Raw genomic sequence first — 18,397 nt, forward strand, 5'->3', positions numbered from 1 at the left:
ATACACCATCTTTTAAATGGGCACTGATCCAAATCTATTCTTGTCCATCCTACATCCTACTGGCCTTCCGCTATTCAAGGTGGGGCACTAACCATTAGACCAAACTGGTTGAACACCTGAATGGATTATTTAAATAATTGAATGTTATTACTAATCCTTTGCTCAAAACACTTACTACGATGCTCAATCTGGTTGAATCTCCAATATAAGAAAGGCGAAAGATTATTGTTTACTCTCCTGGGGCGGTGGGGTAGCCTAGTGGTTATATGCTCTTACTCCCCTTTTCCTCACAACGATTTGGGCGGATTTCTGTCATGTTGAATCCACGGTCTCAGGAAAGTGAATTTGATTTATATTCATCGGTTGACGTGATGGCATGAATGTTAATAATATATACACGTGGATTGGTTGGTCAGTGACTGACACATGGATTGGTTTGTCAGTGGCTGACATGTGGATTGGTTGGTCAGTGGCTTACGTGTGGATTGGTTGGTCAGTGGCTGACGTGTGGATTGGTTTGTCAGTGTATTACAATGACATTGGGATAGGGTGACCACTGACACGGCCATTGGTTCGTCAGTGACTGACCCTGTTATTGTACGTGCCTGTTATACCTAGATTTCCTGCTGCAATAGTTCCCATCAAAACTAGGATTTTAGTTGCTGTGGCTTCTATATATATATATATATTTAGAAAATTGAAGTCATGATAATAGCTCGACTTTAGTTCCAAATGCAAGGGGAACGAACATAGGGATGCGAAAATATCCCTTGAGTATCGAGCGACGGTGATGTTTGGAAAATGCCCAACTAATTATATCAGACGAGCTTGGCGGTCATTAGGAGCTTCCGTGGCTCACCGGCAACCTGATCCGCCATTGCGACTTCAAAAACCAACATGATTAAGGAACGAGAACGCCCTGCTTTGATTTGTTTACTGCTGCATCAGCCAGTTTGAGTAACTTGCCACGCCAACGACGCCCAACCTGTGAAAACCGCCACAGGATAACGGTAGTTTGTAAACGGGATTTTGACATTGAAATGTTTAACACAACAAGGTGTAATTGCACCATGTCTGGTAGACATCAATCCTTGTCGTCCAGGAATGTAGACTATCTTGTTCTGTTCCCACAATCGTGTATTATAACACGTTTGGGGTAATAACCTCACAGGATATACAGTGGAGGGGAGGGGAAATTTACTTCCGTAATATATTTGATCTGTCGGCTCAATGCATGTATAATCCGACCATTTAGTGGACACAAAATTTCTGGTTTTATCTGAAATTCTTGTTTGCAAATTAAAATCTTCATAATTTGACAATTTCGTTTTCCACTGCTCCAATCTAGATCCCTGTAAACCAAGCAGACAAATATAACTGAAGGTTATATACTTGTGTATAAAACCCTATACCACTCCTATATCTCCTGTATATCCCGGGGACAGAGTGGCCAGCATCTGTATATCCCGGGGACAGAGCGGCCAGCATCTGTATATCCCTGGGACAGAGTGGCCAGCATCTGTATATCCCGGGGACAGAGTGGCTAGCATCTGTATATCCCGGGGACATAGTGGCTAGCATCTGTATATCCCGGGGACAGAGAGGTTAGCATCTGTATATCCCGGGGACAGAGTGGCCAGCATCTGTATATCCCGGGGACAGAGCGGCCAGCATCTGTATATCCCGGGGACAGAGCGGCCAGCATCTGTATATCCTGGGACAGAGCGGCCAGCATCCTCAGTATATCCCGGGGACAGAGCGGCCAGCATCTGTATATCCTGGGACAGAGCGGCTAGCATCTGTATATCCTGGGACAGAGTGGCCAGCATCTGTATATCCTGGGGACAGAGTGGCCAGCATCTGTATATCCTGGGTTAGCATCTGTATATCCTGGGACAGAGTGGCCAGCATCTGTATATCCAGGGGACAGAGTGGGGCCAGCATCTGTATATCCTGGGACAGAGCGGCCAGCATCTGTATATCCAGGGACAGAGCTGCTAGCATCTGTATATCCTGGGCAGAGTGGCTAGCATCTGTATATCCTGGGACAGAGCTGCTAGCATCTGTATATCCTGGGACAGAGCGGCTAGCATCTGTATATCCTGGGACAGAGTGGCCAGCATCTGTATATCCTGGGACAGAGCGGCCAGCATCTGTATATCCCGGGATCAGAGCGGCTAGCATCTGTATATCCCTGGGGACAGAGTGGCCAGCATCTGTATATCCGGGGACAGAGTGGCTAGCAACTGTATATCCGGGGACAGAGTGGCCAGCATCTGTATATCCCGGGGACAGAGAGGCCAGCATCTGTATATCCCGGGGACAGAGCGGCTAGCATCTGTATATCCGGGGACAGAGTGGCCAGCATCTGTATATCCCGGGGACAGAGTGGCCAGCATCTGTATATCCCGGGGACAGAGTGGCCAGCATCTGTATATCCCGGGGACAGAGTGGCCAGCATCTGTATATCTGGGACAGAGGGAGCATCAGATATCCCTGGGCAGAGTGGCATCTGTATATCCCGGGGACAGAGTGGCCAGCATCTGTATATCCCGGGGACAGAGGGGCTAGCATCTGTATATCCCGGGGACAGAGCGGCTAGCATCTGTAAATTGCTGGTTCGCTTGATGCCCTTCTAAGGGGGTTGATCGGTGGTCATGCACTCAGACACTGGTTTGTAGTAGTCCAGACTCGACTATATTTATAGGTCTCCCTGATTATACCACGGAACGGCGTCAAATAACATTCAATCAGCTAATTTTTTCGGATACTTTTCTTTGCCATGAAACTTTTATCCATTGTTGTTAATGTGAGAAATAAAATGTTAGATTAGCAGTTTAGAAGTTTTTGAGTAACAAATCATGGCAAAAGATTACCCAAAATATAACTTGTGGATAAAGTATTATTCAAAGAAAACTCAGTTGGATACTTTGGGGAGGCGGATTCAAATTTGACACTTCATTTGACATATTGTGGAGAAGCTCGATTGTTCTGGAAGATAATTCTCTACCTACACACGAAGCTATTATAGTATTGTTACTTGAAGATGTAAGAGGAAATGAGATACAGCGATGCTTTTTTTCGGAGAGATCACTGGCATAAATATAGAAATTGTTCAGGGGAGTGTAATTAAGTGGCAAACAAAACCATAGAGGTCGAGAAAAAAACACTCTGTAATTTAAGATTTGTGCATTTTCTTTATGGTAAATAAACAAGTGTAAGTAGAAAGGCCATCACTTATAAGAGAATATTATACAGCTTTTGGAGAAAAGTGGGTGTGTGTGGGGGTGGTGCACACTATTGAGAAAAGGAGGGGTGCACACTTCATATTGACCCGAGTTTCAATGGTCATTTAACAAACTTCCAACACAAAAAAGCGCACATACACACACACTCACTCTCTCTCTCTCTCTCTCTCTCTCTCTCTCTCTCTCTCTCTCTCTCTCTCTCTCTCTCTCTCTCTCTCTCTCTCTCTCTCTCTCTCTCTCTCGATCTCGATCGATCGATCGATCGATCGATCGATCGATCCGCCTATGAAAATGACGAAGTGCTACGATCGTTTTGTGGATATGGTTCCAAGCTGATAGACGATGCCTGTTAGGAGAAACCTTCTGGTTCTATAAATAGTTGAGTCTGGACGAAACAAACCAGGATGTTACGAACAAATCTCCGTGCATTGAAGGCACGCAATCAACCATGTCGTGGAGGTTTACTATAACAGGTAGTCCAATTTTGTCACGATGTACGGCCAGCATGGGTCCCTGGGACCTATCACAGAGGAGTGATAATGGAACGTAGCAACTTATCTTGATTCTAAATATTATCGTTATATAACATTGATATGACAGGTAAAGATCCAGGTTAGAGTTGGTCTTTAGTCAGCCCGTGCATCTTAAAGGCGACTAACGAGATCACTGGATTGCCTGGTCCAGACTCGATTATTTACAGACCGCCGCCACATAGCTGGAATATTGCTGAGTGCGGCGTTAGACAACAACAAATACCACATAGATAAGACCTGTTTTCATCATTAGTTTTAGCTGACGGACAAAAGAAAGTATACACCTATGTTTCGTGGAGGCTGAAAACAGAACAAACCAAGAAGTGGTTACTCGTGGCATGTATTTGATATGTTATGCATTAGAGTGAGTGTGAGTGAGTGACTTTAGTTGTACGCCGCACTCAGCAATATTCCAGCTATACGGCAGCGGTCTGTAAATAATCGATTCTGGACCAGACAATCCAGTGATCAACAGCATGAGCATCGATCTACGCAATTGGGAACCGATGACATGTGTCAACCAAGTCAGCGAGCCTGACCACCCGACCCCGTTAGTCGCCTCTTACGACAAGCATGGGTTACAGAAGGCACATTCTAACCCGGTCGTTATGCTTGGGATAGGGGATAGATATCACAGGTGACATCACATGCTTTGGATTAATGAGTATCTCACAACATATACTAGTACTAACGTTTTGATAACGTTTTTAACTGTATGATCAAATTCAACTTTAAAGTGCTTTACTGTCTTTTGAGACACATATTTTTACATTACAATTCTAACAGGTTTTTAAGCGTTTTCCCGTAATTTATGTATGGACTTGTACTTTTAAAAATTTTAAGCCTCGCATGTGAATGACGCAAAAGTGAAAAACGTAACATTTTTATTAAAATCGTAGATTAGATTGTGTATTTTTCCCAGAAAGGTTGTACAGCGACAAGTAAATGTCATTGCAATCATTATAAGATATTTCTGAATATGGTTTTTGAAGACAGTGTCATTTGGTATATTCTTTTTTATATTACTGATACGATTCCAGATATTCAGATGCCATAAACCTACTCCAAGATCTTTACGACGTGATATAAATGTTAAAGTGTATGGACTTTACTTCCTAAACCTTTGCGGGGGAAATATAGGCTGAAAGTTAACCTTCACAACCTACTGCCCTGAACGAGTTAGTAAATTGTGTTTTTCTCAACATAAGAGTTGAGGTTAAGACAAGAAAACATTAGGGGAGGAAAAATTGACATGCTTCAACAAATACATGATATTCCGAAATGTGAGAGACTGTGGACAAATTCCTTACCAAAAACATGAACCATGGCAGCATGGTAAAACAGAGAAACGTCCAAGAAATTCCACAACATAGAAATATATACGTGTTTATTTCTATATCCACTGGCACCAGCCTGCGTTGTTGTAATCGGAGAGGCATCTATTTGATACATGTACAAATATAGGCGACCTCTGCACAGGCGATGACGAGAGCTGACAGGATTTTGACACTCGTTTGTGGATATTTTGGCAGGAGATTGGCGGTGGTTGCAATCAGTCCTGAAAAACCGGAACAGATTGGTGATTAACTCATACACGAGAATCTAGCCTCAACAAGGATCCTTCAACACTGCTCGAGTTTAGTTTCAAACACCGAAAAGGGTGTGTACGTTGCCGTCATTTGACCACTGATGAAAAGTCATTATTTGTAGTCTGAAAAAAACCAAAACATTCAATTATACATTAGAACCAGTACGCCATATACCTCATACACTTGGGATGTTCACTGTAGAAACATATCAAACCATATTTGCTGTTTTTTCATTTGATGTGTCATAGCTGAATGACCGACCTCGTACGTGTAATGCGCATGTGCATTTTCGCGATACACAATGGTGACTGGTCGATCAAAGCCATATGACGTCACAGTGTTAATTGCTAAGAACAATACACTTTGACGTCCCGATGATTGCATGACGTCATCCGAACAATAGACTGCCTTCATTAAAGTTTCTCTGTATGGGGTTTTATCGGGTTACGTCGTCAGCTGAGATGACGTCATTCAAATCATATTGTGACGTAAAGTCCGAATGTCGTCACAAATGAGCTGTTCTAGATGCTACCATGGGTGACAGCCGAAACGGCCGGCTGATGACATTTCACTGCTGTACCCGTACTCTATGTCAATGAGTGCAGACAGAAAAACGTGTGTGGACCTTTTGGTTTACTTTTGTGTTTACAATGTCGATACACATCATGTGTTGGCCAATTTCCGGGTGTTATTGAGTATTTGAAGCACGGGAATATTTCATTTGACGCCGTCGGTTCCAAATGAATTCCCGTGCTTCAAATACTCAATAACACCCGGAAATTCGCCAACACATGATGTTTATCTCCTAAAAGTAAACCGAAAGGTCCACACACGTTTTTTGTGTCTGCTCTCATTGACATCGAGTACGAATACAGCAGTGAAATGTCATCAGCCGGCCGTTTCGGCTGTCTCCCATGGTAGCATCTGGAACTGCTCATTTGTGACGTCATTCGGGACTTTACGTCACAATATGATTTTAATGACGTCATCACAGCTGACGACGTAACAATACAATGGTGTGAGCGATGTTTGTATGTATTAATACGCAGAGAATTTCCGGGAATCAAATACCATTTGATCACGTTTTTCAACCAATCAGATTAAAGAACACAGTGACTTTTGGTTTACAATCCATATTGTCTTCATTTTCTCCCGTAAGTGGCAATGTGTAATAGAGTCAAACACCGGTGTCTGGAAGTTGAAGGGACATACTTAATATTTCGAGTTATCCTAACTTCGGGACAACTGCAAAATGATAATTAATTAGTTCTTTTTAAGGTGAGGTCAAATAGCCTCTTGATAGGTAAAATCTGCTGCAAGGCTATGTTGTTTATCGGCCAGCATTTCACGGGGAGTTGAAAACCAGACATGGAATTCGTGTGAACAAACTTGTGGGCGAGGTCTACTCAAGGCGAGCTGGTTATCGAGGCTATCAAATGACGGGACTTAGCGACGTGACTGGTCGAGATTGTGCTCCTAATAGTCACGTTACACTTCATCTTCTAATCAAAACAAGAGAGGGATGTGTTGGATAGTTTTGATATCCAAGAAGTGGTTACTCGTGGCATGTATTTGATATGTTATGCATTAGAGTGAGTGTGAGTGAGTGAGTTTTGTACGCCGCACTCAGCAATATTCCAGCTATATGGCGGTAGTCTGTAAATAATCGATTCTGGACCAGACAATCCAGTGATCAACAGCATCAGCATCGATCTGCGCAATTTGGGAACCGATGACATGAGTCAACCAAGTCAGCGAGCCTGACCACCCGATCCCCTTAGTCGCCTCTTACGACAAGCATGGGTTACTGAAGACCAATTCTAACCCGGACCTTCAGGGGTATACACAGCATGGACTGTTCATAGTGACTACATATGTATAGTCATCGGTTCCCAATTGCGTAGTTCGATGCTCATGCTGTTGATCACTGGATTGTCTGGTCCAGACTCGATTATTTACAGACTATCGCCATATAGCTGGAATATTGCTGAGTGCGGCGTAAAACTAAACTCACTCACTCACGTATATATTACCTCCTTAAACTATATCCCTTCTATGTGCTCTCAACCAAAGATTCATAAACTAAGGTTCATAATAACTGGGCCATACATACCCTCCACAAGGACCTTATAAATACACTGTACATATACACTTGATACAGCTGAAGACCTCTGACTTTGTTGGAATACATGCAGACAAAGACGCATTGTGATATGAATAGAAGTGTGATAAGAATTTTTTTTATTAATGTTACATTCAATAAATATTCATCCTTATTGTCGTAGCCCCCAGAGCGCCTTTTAAAAAGGGGCCCAGGACAATATGCTAATGTTGGTGAAAGTGTCTTTGTAGAGTCAGCTTGCTGTCAGATTTGCGTTCCTAAGTCCCGCCTGGATGTACTGGGTGTGGGTTCCAACCCCCGAATTTCTTTCCTGGTAGTCATTGGTCTGACAGCACCATTACGTGTTTGTAAATGGATTACCTGTGAATTGTTTTACGTCTGAAATCTGAATTCATCTTATGCTTCTTCTTATTCCAGAATAGGAAAGAATCATTTGTCAACAGGTATTTATCAGACACGAGTGTCAGAGGGTGTTGCACTCCCTCCGCACCCCCGGAGTTTAATTCACAACCATCATTCTCCGGCAGTCATCATGTTCTGAGGCCCGAAGGCCACAGGTAAGATGTTACAATACCTGATGACAATTACACTCAGCCATGCAACGTTGTGTAATGGAAATGGAAAATTGAAATAATAAGGCCATAATCATTTGTATATACACATTCAATAAATGAGTTAAACTATTCTTACAACTGATTGGTCACTAAAAGTGATGACGTCATATAGTTCCATTGTTGAGAACAATGTGGAACACTTTATCCAATGTTAACGACGTTTCAAATCAACATGCATTTTGTAATCAGAACAATATTTGGCGTTTGTGAAACCACCCTTTCATGCAGTTTATAAATTTTCGTTTTGCTAGTTTTTAACTAAAAAAATTAGTAATGCATTAAATGGCATACCTTCATTATACTAAACGGAATGACTCATTATCTGTCCCTCGGCAATCAATGCCATAGGTTACACTCTCAGAGTTTCGCGTGTAAAATCATTCGTTCTACAGAATGGAATCTATTTTCTGATTTGCCTGATTGACATCAAGTAAAGTGTTTTTCACAGGAACTCTTGTAAGTAATGACGTCATGCTATTTCAGTGCAGACGACCTTAGTAATATGACGTCACATTGTGCCCCTATCGTTAAAAAGTGACGACTAAATCAATTTATCCCAAACTGGCACAATGACATTATTTCTAGTCCGAAGGGAATTTACTATCAGCACCTGAAACCATTTCCTAATTTTGATGTATATCTCCTCCTTCCAAAACGTATTTCCTAACTATTATTGAGATTTAGAACATGTAACTATAGTTTACCTATTGAGACCGGCCGCTGGTATAATATTCCAAGGGACGAGAGAACGTGTCAACTATGCACTTCTAGAAGCATCGCAGATGAATACCATTATAATTTTCATTGCAAAGCATTAGATACTTTGAGAAAACAATATTTACCCACCCATCTACTTTCTCTTCCCAATGAAACAAAGTTCACGAAAATATTATCTTTAAAAACTTCTCGAGATATAGTAAATCTATCAAAATATATCCTACATCTATCATCTCTTGTCAGAAAAAATGTTGATATGTTGTTTTCTGCCATCTTGAATTTAAATTTATATGTGTATATATGTTTACAATATATGCTCTTGTACCACCAAGGTGGTTATGAGAATAAAGAATTGGATTTCAGGGTGATGATCCAGTGATGTAAGGAAATGCAAGTTGCTGTGTAGAAAGAGATATGTGTTCCAAGCTCCCGCCTGGATGTACTGGGTGGGTTCGAATCCCTGATTCGCTTTCCTGATGGTCATTTGTCTGACAACATCAATACAGTGTCTGTGGCATTCACCAAACAAAATCTACCAACTGTTGCACGTCCTAAATATTTTGCTGATTCTAACCTTATCCTAATACCTCTCGTGACATAACTTATCAAACGTTTCAGAAAATCTGAATCCATGACATGTTTCTACTTCTCATATTCCAGAACAGGAAACAATCATTTGTCACCAGGTATTAATCAGACACGAGTGTCAGAGGGTGTTGCACTCCCTCCGCACCCCCGGAGTTTAAATCACAACCATCATTCTCCGGCGGTCATCATGTTCTGAGGCCCGAAGGCCACAGGTAAGATATTACAATACCTGATGACAATTTTACTTAGCCATTTAACGTTGTGTAATGGAAATGGAAATTGAAATAATAAGGCTATAATTATTTGCATATACACATTTAATGAACGAGTTTAACTAATTCCAAAGCTGATTGGTCACTAGAAGTGATGACGTCATATAGTTCCATTGTTGAGGAACAATGTGGAAAAATATTTTCCATTGTCAAATCAATATGCGTTTGTAATCAGACCAATATTTGTCTTTTAATTGCTATAAGCAGATCCTGTTCTGTTGTTGAGAACAATGTGGTACATGTCAACTATTGTTCGTGATGTCTCAAATTGATAGTGTTATGTCTCCAGACCAATATTTGGCGTCTGTAAAGTGATTTTGTTGGGTTTAATGTTCTGGTCGGGGTTTTTTTCATCGTCAGGTTTATACTGGCATGACCCGCGAAGATCCGGGCTGGAATCGGTCTTCAGTAACCCATGTTTGTCGTAAGAGGCGTCTAACGGGATCGGGTGGTCAGGCTCACTGACTCGGTTGACACATGTCATCGTATCCTATTTGTGTAGATCGATGCTCATGCTGTTGATCACTGGATTGTCTGGTCCAGACTCGATTATTTACAGACCGCCGCCATGTAGCTTGGGTATTGTTGAGTGCGGCGTAAAAATAAACTCACTCACTCACTCACACTCATACTGGCATGTTGTGAGTACTTCGTATCTCTGGCTAAAACAGCAGGAACACGCCACCCATTCTTTATCTCTGCAGCCAGTTAATTCTCTTTTCCTGTCGTACCTTGTCGATTGTTCATAAAATGCAAAATTAATTTTGGATATTCCTAAAGTTGATATCATTAAAAATATCTATATGAAGCTGGGTTGTTCGTATTTATGCAGACCATTAAAGTATACGGAAAGACTTGGTTTGTTTATAGTTTAAAACTACATCCAGCAATATTTCAGTTAAAAGGCAACTGTGAGTCAGACAATCCAGTTGTTGAACCCATGGAGGACAAAGTCCCAGTGTTCAGCTTTAAGCATTGTTTCAGTCATTTAACGACTGGTCTATTTTACATGGTAGGAAGACAGAAATATCATTCAGTGTCGACCGCTATCATGGACGGTGCTGAGGGTCATAATTAGAAAGACTTGATTCAACGGTCAGCGGATCATGATGCGCCAATAGGAAACAAACAAACAGAAACAATATGGACAATTATCCGTCAATAGAGCGTGTTTCAAGCCAACAAACCACATTGGATAATTTTCACATTACTTCAGACCACAATGTAAACCAGTCACTATGTAAGCGTAGGCTACACAGTGAAACAAATATTGGAGCAAACTCGAATTGAAAGTCTAAGTCTGTGACGTCTACTTCTTATCAAAAAGTAATTTCACAGAAACTCCCCGCAATATGACTCACTAAATATCCTGTATGTATATTTCCTTATTGTAAATTCATGATTTCCTTGTGCAATCTTGTCTCAATATCTGTCGTTAACTGCACAGAAGAACGGAACCATGTACCAGGACGTGGTAGGCGATTGGTATCGCCACATACGTCACACATCAGCAAAACGTGATATTTGATATAGGAATGCGCGATTCAATGTCTAAACCGAAATTCATCATAAAGTGTTAAGGAAACTACATATGCCTTGCATACGGCTGGGTTTTGTGTTGTCCTTATACAGGGTAGGGATGCGCAATGTAACCAGTTTACCAGTATTTACTGGTTCAGACATGAAGACGATACGCTTTGCGATACGCTGATAAAACGATATTTTGACATGCATTGGGTAAACTTTGTAATACTCGGAAATCACCGGATATTTCTTTGTTTCATTTGTACCAAATATTATTTTCATTTTTATTTCGTCATGATTAAAAGTTTTTATTAACGCTTAATCAAGTTTAGTGATTGTGTTGTGTTTTTGCTTTTATAAATCAAGCATTAACTCGATTATAAGTAGTTTTTTTGTGTTAAAAAACGCTTCTTGCAAGGTATTGCAATACACATCGCAATATATGCTTTCGCATCGCATTATATCGCAATATGAAAATTATCTGCAATACCCACCCCTAGTACAGGGCATAGTAGGTGTTATACTGAATATCACTAGGGTTGCCCTAACGACTAGTTGTCAAAATCGAAGCTGCGGAACAGCAATTAATATTCCCAAGATCACTTTTCAAATCGAACAGTACATGCACTTGACGTGCACACAGGGACATTCTTTCTAACTAAAGTTAGAGATGTGGTGACCTCATTAACTCCGGTTCTCACTTTTCAACAGTCGAACGCACATCGTGTTAATGAAGATGTGCATGCGGTTATTGACATTTGAGTAACACTCATAAATAAAGGTTCTTGGGAACATTAATTTGTTGACAAAAATGTTTTCCGGTCGAGATATGATTCATGCGACTGAAAGATGACCTCCACCCAATAGAACTGCGTGGAGGAAGGAGGATGGTCTACGGTAGTGTGTAGCAGATAAACACCAGGGCCCTTATTCTCGAAACGTTCGTAGCCCTAAGAATTCTTAACTCTGATCGTAGCCAATGTGTTAAGAATGGGCTTAAGAAGTTCGTAGGGCTACGAACGTTTCGAGAATATCTAGCCAGGGCCTAGATTTTCGAAGCTCTCTTAGCGCTAAGATAGTCGTAAGTTAGTGTTAATGTATGACACTTACGATTCTCCTAGCGCTAAGAGAGCTTCGAAAATCTAGGCCCTGGTGTACTTGTCAGAGAAATTACGCCTATGTCAGCATTTCAGATATATCCTGGTGTGTGGGAGGATAGGGGTTTGGGATGGGAGGGAGACAGAGAGAGCTAGAAAGAGAATGAGAGTGACATAACATTATCAGTTTGAGTCATCGTGAACAAGAGTTGACGTGTACCACATTGTTCTCAACAATGGGACAGGATCTGCTCATCGCAAAGGTCAAATATTGGACTGATTTCAAACGTACGGTGATTTGATACGTCGTTTACAATGGACCACGTGACCACATTGTTCTCATAAATGGAACAGTATGACCAATCTGTTTTCGTGACCAGTCAGTTTTAGGAATTGTTAAACTTTTTCATTAAATGTGTATACTCAAATAATTATGGCCTTTTAACTTCAGTTTTCCATTTCCATTACACAACGTTGCATAGCTATGTATAATTGTCATCAGGTATTGTAACATCTTACCTGTGGCCTTCGGGCCTCAGAACATGATGACTACCGGAGAATGATGGTTGTGAATTAAACTCCGGGGGTGCGGAGGGAGTGCAACACCCTCTGACACTCGTGTCTGAAAAATACCTGATGACAAACGATGGATTTATTTGTCTGAAATATCATGAAACAGGAATATTATTGCCCCGATTCACAAAGTGCTCTTAGCTACGGCTATATGTAGGTGTTACTGATGACTTCAGCGCTGTCATCGCTTTGTGAATCGGGGCCCTGAAGGGATGAAGGTTTGTGAGACGCTGTGAAGACAATTGGTGACATTAACAAACAGTGTGACTTCTTCTTGCTTTGTGTGACCAATCATTTTTGCAAATAATCAAACTAATTCTTTTAATGTACATATACAAACGATAATGTCACGAATGTAGGAAAGAAAGTCACAGGAAAAAAAGTCACGGACAAAATGTCATGGATAAAAAGTCATGAATAAAAAGTCACGGATAAAAAGTCATGGATAAAAAGTCACAGGAAAAAAGTCACAATACAATAAGATATATACTAGTTATATAATATATACCAGTGGGTTGTAAATTGTCTCAATTGTTATAACAGCTTCTGTTTCTGACATGATAACACGATTAATGAGGTAATTGGGACGTGAAACCAAGAGTGATCAGTGAACGTGAGTGTTGTCTACTGTACGGTACTGTACTGTGTGCTGACGATTAGCTGCCTGACTCTGAGGGTGTGGGTTCGAATCCCGGGTGGGACTCAACCCAACAAAAGTACTAGAATTTCTACTTTACTAATAAAGTGTAATCACAAATATAACATATGTTACAAGTGACTTGGTTTAAGTATTTACGTTTAGCCATGTCCTTTCCCATTTGCATCATGGATTTTATTAAAAGCAACATTATTTGAAAATAGTGAGTATGATTTTATGCCGCTCTTAGCAATATTCCAGCAACATCACGGCGGGGGACACCAAAAATGGGCTTCACACATTGTACCTATGTGGGGAATCGAACCCGGGCCTTCGGCGTGACGAGCGAACGCTTTAACCACTAGGCTATCCCACAGCCCCAAATAGTATTTGAAGGACACATGTACAGTAAGCACGCAAGTCTCTGATTGATCCTGAGATTTATTGTCATAATTAAACATAATAATAAACAGGTATTGTGACTTTTTTTCCTGTGACTTTCTTTCTGATCACCAATATCACATTACTTCACAATCATTATGTTGAACAGTTGAAGACCTCTGACTTTCATGCAACATGTTGAAATGGCTTTGTTTAATATACTCATGTCAATAATGGTTGTCACCCCTCCCACCCCAACCCCCTCCCCAACCCCCAACCCCACCCCCACACACATCCCACACCCCCTCTCCAATAAAAAAATTGAAGGGGTGACAACCATTATTGGCATGAGTATACATGCAGACAAAGACTCATTGTGATATGAATAGAAACACAAAATATATAAATACATGTATTACGTTCAAATATAAGGAATATTCATCCTTATTGTCTTATAAGAGTTTAAGGCCAGCATGCTTTCCTGTCAATGTCGTATTGTGGTTAAAATAGTTAATGTCACAATATGGCAGCTTCCCACCGCCATATTTGTTGATGACATTTAAACTGAATTAATACCGTGATTGTACATAAGAGAGTAAGTCTTATTTAACCACATCAAACAGAACAGGGAGGTAGAGTCTCTAGAAATTTATTTAAAGTTTTACGACCAATTCCATAAGCCTGGACTCACAAATAACTGATTGTAGTGTATCGAGTGATAGCTGGAAACATATAGCTCTGAAATGAGACATATTTGTTTATCAATACTATCCAACACATTCCGGTATTGTTTGGATAGTATGTTAGAAGATGAAGTGTCACGTAACTACGAGGAGCACAATCTCGACCATGTAGTCACGTCCGTAATTCCCGTCATGTGATACCCTCCATAACCAACTCGCCTTCAGTGGACCTCGCCCACAAGTTTGTTCACACGAATTCCATGTCTGGTTTTCAACTCCCCGTGAAACGCTGGCTGATAAACAACATATGCCTTGCTGCAGAAATTAAAAAAAAATTGATGTTTAACTGAATGAATTCGCATCATTTATGTAGCTGTCAGGAGCGACAATGCGACAATGTCCCTTCTCGGATTACATAGTTGATTCACGAGGGACACTTTGCACTTGTGTCGAAGGTCGGATGAATCGTAATATTTAGTGAAATTAAGACAACTTCTAGACACCGGTGTTTGATTGTATTACAATCTGTTGTTGTTGTTGGTTTGTTGTTTAAGGCCGCAAGCAGCAATATTCCAGTTTTTTGGAGGCGGTCTATAAATAATCGAGTCTGGACCAGACAATCCAGTGAACAACAGCATGAGCAACGATCTACGCATTTGGGAATCGATGACATGTGTCAACCGCGTCAGCAAGCCTGACCACCCGATCCCGTTAGTCGCATCTTATGACAAGCATGGGTTACTGAAGACCAATTCGAACCTGGACCTTCATGGGTCTACTACATATTGGCATTTAGGGAGAAGAAGATATGTCATGCGTCATGTAATCATTTGATGACGTCATAGTGTATTGTTATTAGCAATTAAACACTGGGACGTCCTATTGCATTTATCGGCCAATCACCAGTGTGTATCGCGAAAATGCACATGCGCATTACACGTACGAGGTCGGTCATTCAGCTATGACACATCAAATGAAAACACGGCAAATATGGGTTGATATGTTTCTACAGTGAACATCCCAAGTGTTATATATGGCGTTCTGGTTCTAAAGTATAATTGAATGTTTTTGTCTCACAGAAAAATAATGATTTTTCATCGGGTTCATTGAGGCCAACGTACAAACCCATTTCGGTGTTTGAAACCAAACTCCAGCAGTGTTGAAGGATCCTTGTTGAGGCGAGATTCTCGTGTATCTGGTTAATCACCAATCTGTTCCGGTTTTTCAGGACTGATTGCAACCAATTCCAATCTCCTGCCAAAATATCCACAAACAAGTGTCAAAATCCCGTCAGCTCTCGTCATCGCCCGTGCCGAGGTCGCCTATATTTGTACATGTATCAAAAAGATGCCTCTCCGATTACAACAACGCAGGCTGGTGCCAGTGGATATAGAAATAAACACGTATATATTTCTATGTTGTGGAATTTCTTGGACGGTTCTCTGTTTTACAATGCTGCCATGGTTCATGTTTTGGTAAGAAATTTGTCCACAGTCTCTCACATTTCGGAATATCATGTATTTGTTGAAGCATGTCAATTTTTCCTCCCCTAATGTTTTCTTGTTTTAACCTCAACTCTTATGTTGAAAAAACCCAACAATTTACTAACTCGTTCAGGGCAGTAGGTTGTGAAGGTTAACTTTCAGCCTATATTTCCCCCGCAAAGGTTTAGGAAGTAAAGTCCATACACTTTAACATTTATATTACGTCGTAAAGATCTTGGAGTAGGTTTATGGCATCTGAATATCTGGAATCGTATCAGTAATATAAAAAAGAATATGCCAAATGACACCGTCTTCAAAAACCCCATTCAGAAATATCTTATAATGATGGTTCAAGTGACATTTACTTGTAACTTGGCATTGTACGACCTTTCCGCGAAAAATAAAAAAGCATCTAATGATTTTTTTAGAAATGGTACGTATTTTGCTGTTGCGTCATTCATTTGCGAGGCTTAAAATATTACAAGAGTATCGTGAATGTTATATAACGAAAATATTTAGAATCAAGATAAATTGCTGTACATGTGTTCATTATCACTCCTTCTCTGTGATTCTTGGATAGGTCCCAGGGACCCATGCTGGCCGTACACCGTGACAAAATGGACTTCATGTTATAGTAAAGCTCCGCGACATGGTTGATTGCGTGCCTTCAATGCACGGAGATTTGTTCGTAACATCCTGGTTTGTCTAGTCGGACTCGACTATTCATAAACCACGGTGATATCGCTGGAATATTGACTGTTGTTTTGAATAACATTCGGTCTTTGCTATGCATTTCATCACATGTATACTGCTACACCACAGAGGTACAATTCCATCTCTGTTTGATGACTTTAAAGAATGAAATTAACAAGAAATGTTGACGGCAAGGTAATGTATTTGATATATGGATATCAAAGGCGAAATTACATGAGTGAGTGAGTTTAGTTCTACGCCGCACTCAGCAATATTCCAGGTATATGGCTGCGGTCTGTAAATAATAGTCTGGACCAGACAATCCAGTGATCAACAGCACGAGCATCGATCTGCGTAATTGGGAATCGATGACATGTGTCAACCAAGTCAGCGAGTCTTACGACATTGAAGCATGGGTTACTGAAGATCACTATTCTAACCCGGACCGTCACGGGTGCTATATTAATACATGTATCATTTTTTTGTGCTGAAAATTTGTTAAATGACCACTGGAACTCTGGTGAAAATGAATAGTGTGTGCGCGCACGCACACACACACACGCACACACACACACACCTCAAAAAGCTGTATCCGCCCCTGAATTTTCAAAAGTGGTCTTAGTTTTGTTTTAAAGGGAATTATGTTAACTTCATAAAACTTTACGAAAATGCGACATTTATAAGTGATGGCCTTTCTACTTATTCTTGTTTATTTACAATACAAAAATACACAAATTTTAAATTACAGAGTGTTTTTTCTCGACCTCTATGGTTTTGTTTGCCACTTAATTACACTCCCCTGAACAATTTCTATATTGATGCCAGTGATCTCTCCGAAAAAAGCATTGCTGTATCTCATTTCCTCTTACATCTTCAAGTAACAGTACTATAATAGCTTCGTGTGTAGGTAGAGACTTATCTTCCAGAACAATCGAGCTTCTCCACTATATGTCAAATAAAGTGTCAAATTTCAATCCGCCTCCCCAAAGTATCTAACTGAGTTTTCTTTGAATAATACTTCATCTACAAGTTTAATTTGGGGAAATTCTTACCTTTACTGTTACTCACAAACTTCTAAATTGCCAAACTAATACTTTATTTCTCACATTAACAATAATGGAAACGAAATTGAATGGAAAAATAAGTATTCGAATATTTCCATTTGAGTGAATGTTGTTTGACGTCTAGCTCTGGTATAATCACGTGTAAATAATTGAGTCTTGACTCATGCAAACCAGTGTCTGAGTGCATGACCACCGATCAACCCCCTTAGAAGTGCATTGAGAAAAAACGCAATTTACAGATGCTAGCCACTCTGTCCCCGGGATATACAGATGCTGGCCGCTCTGTCCCCGGGATATACAGATGCTGGCCGCTCTGTCCCCGGGATATACAGATGCTGGCCGCTCTGTCCCCGGGATATACAGATGCTAGCCACTCTGTCCCCGGGATATACAGATGCTAGCCACTCTGTCCCCGGGATATACAGATGCTGGCCGCTCTGTATTATGCTATAAGTGCTGAGTGACATCGCTTGTGGAGCGACGTGCAGAGACAGATGCTAGCCACTCTGTCCCCGGGATATACAGATGCTAGCCACTCTGTCCCCGGGATATACAGATGCTGGCCGCTCTGTCCCCGG

At 40.9% G+C, this 18,397-nt stretch overlaps 3 non-coding genes across 3 annotated transcripts; 1 reads left to right on the forward strand and 2 right to left on the reverse strand.

Annotated features, from left to right (window-relative positions):
- Window positions 1–7,941: 7,941 nt before the first annotated feature.
- On the reverse strand, window positions 7,942–8,073 carry LOC124283499. The gene has a single exon (XR_006900355.1). It is a non-coding gene; the product is annotated as a U8 small nucleolar RNA (small nucleolar RNA).
- A 1,442-nt stretch (window positions 8,074–9,515) lies between these two features.
- Window positions 9,516–9,647, reverse strand: LOC124283500. The gene has a single exon (XR_006900356.1). It is a non-coding gene; the product is annotated as a U8 small nucleolar RNA (small nucleolar RNA).
- A 3,152-nt stretch (window positions 9,648–12,799) lies between these two features.
- Window positions 12,800–12,931, forward strand: LOC124283501. Its single transcript, XR_006900357.1, has one exon. It is a non-coding gene; the product is annotated as a U8 small nucleolar RNA (small nucleolar RNA).
- Window positions 12,932–18,397: the final 5,466 nt, after the last annotated feature.

The sequence above is a fragment of the Haliotis rubra genome, unplaced genomic scaffold, assembly GCF_003918875.1.
Source record: "Haliotis rubra isolate DU_JTF1 unplaced genomic scaffold, ASM391887v1 Scf317, whole genome shotgun sequence".
Taxonomy (NCBI): domain Eukaryota; kingdom Metazoa; phylum Mollusca; class Gastropoda; order Lepetellida; family Haliotidae; genus Haliotis; species Haliotis rubra.